General features: G+C 40.6%; 1 non-coding gene and 1 pseudogene across 1 annotated transcript; both read right to left on the reverse strand.

The window, feature by feature from the left end:
• Positions 1-6: 6 nt before the first annotated feature.
• LOC103399129 (60S ribosomal protein L13a-like) lies at positions 7-1,346 on the reverse strand (annotated as a pseudogene).
• On the reverse strand, positions 290-365 carry LOC112486628 (small nucleolar RNA SNORD50). The gene has a single exon (XR_003049143.1). It is a non-coding gene; the product is annotated as a small nucleolar RNA SNORD50 (small nucleolar RNA).
• Positions 1,347-1,380: the final 34 nt, after the last annotated feature.

The following is a 1,380-nucleotide window of genomic DNA, read 5'->3' on the forward strand; positions in this document are numbered from 1 at the left end:
GGTCAGCCTCTGCTTTTAGTTTCTCTTCTAATCTTTAATCTGCATGTAGACTACCCAAGTATTTCGTAGAAAAATTTCCCATAGAATGCAGCCTGGTGGCTGTGATGGCCTGGTCCTTCCAGCCAACCTCGTGTGCCAGACGACCAAAAAGGGCAAACTACAGAGGGCGGGAGGAAGGGGGGGTGGGGGCGGAGGAGAAAAAAACAAAACAAACTTTAAGCAGGTGATTTATCTCCAATAGTTAGAGATTCCAATGCTTCAAGTTAAATGCACAACTGCTCTAGAACTCAACTCAGAAATCGGATCCATGATAGGCTGTCTCATCAAAAAAAATCAGTTTCGGGATAAAAAGCTCATCACCGTTAAGTAACAGTTGTGGAAAACAAAAACGAAGCATCGTTTTGATTCAAATTTACTCCTTTGGTTCTATTGATTCAAACCATGAGTCTCACCTTGCGAGTGGGCTTCAGGCGCACAACTTTAAGTGCAGCTGGGACAACCATGCGCTTCCTCTTTGAGGGGCAAGCAAACAAACAAAAAAAAAATCCATCAGCCAAAGAACGGTGCTAAATACTACTTACACAATGATAAGATGGCATGTCTCAGGCATTTTGTTTTTCACAGTATTCATTCAAACAAGGTGGTAAGGGAATTGATAAGGTCATCACTGACAGGCCGGGTGAAACCATGTTCAGCTTCAACTCATTAAACAGGCCACAAAATTAATAGGAGTTTGTGGCCTTGGGTATTTATTCAAAACCATCACCTTGTCGTAGGGTGGGGGATGCCATCAAAAACCTTCAGCCTCTCCAGGGCGGCCTGTCCTCTCGGTTTTGTGGGGCAGCATGCCTGGTCAGTGATGAGATGTCATTAGGCTCAAAATAATTAAAAAATAAAATAAAAACATCTGTGACTGAGTTGTCATTTTCCAAGCACAGGTGTACACAATTCCAACTCAACAATCAGATCCGTAAAATAAATACAGGTTCATCAAAACAGGATCAGCTTCGGGATAAAGTGCTCATCACTGTTGAGTCAGAGAGAAACTGTGCTTGAGATATATTTCATACACTGAATTTACCATGAACCCTAGTTTATTGAGGACAATAATTTTTATCCTGAGATTAACAAACAGTCAAGGACCAACCAGTGACACAAAGGCCATTTTTGGATCTTCACTAAATGCAGGGCTAAACTAAACCTACATTAGGCAAAGGCAGTGTAGAAAGGTTGTATTGGGTGTGGCAAAGTGCAGAGTTAATTTTGAATTTAAATATTTCATAAGCACTTCAAACGATACCCAAGTATAAACCCAACATCAGGACAGTTTGAACCAATGCAAAAAAATATTTTTTAATTATATCCTTAAAAATGTGAACC

The sequence above is a fragment of the Cynoglossus semilaevis genome, unplaced genomic scaffold, assembly GCF_000523025.1.
Source record: "Cynoglossus semilaevis isolate Cse_v1.0 unplaced genomic scaffold, Cse_v1.0 scaffold2249, whole genome shotgun sequence".
Classification (NCBI taxonomy): domain Eukaryota; kingdom Metazoa; phylum Chordata; class Actinopteri; order Pleuronectiformes; family Cynoglossidae; genus Cynoglossus; species Cynoglossus semilaevis.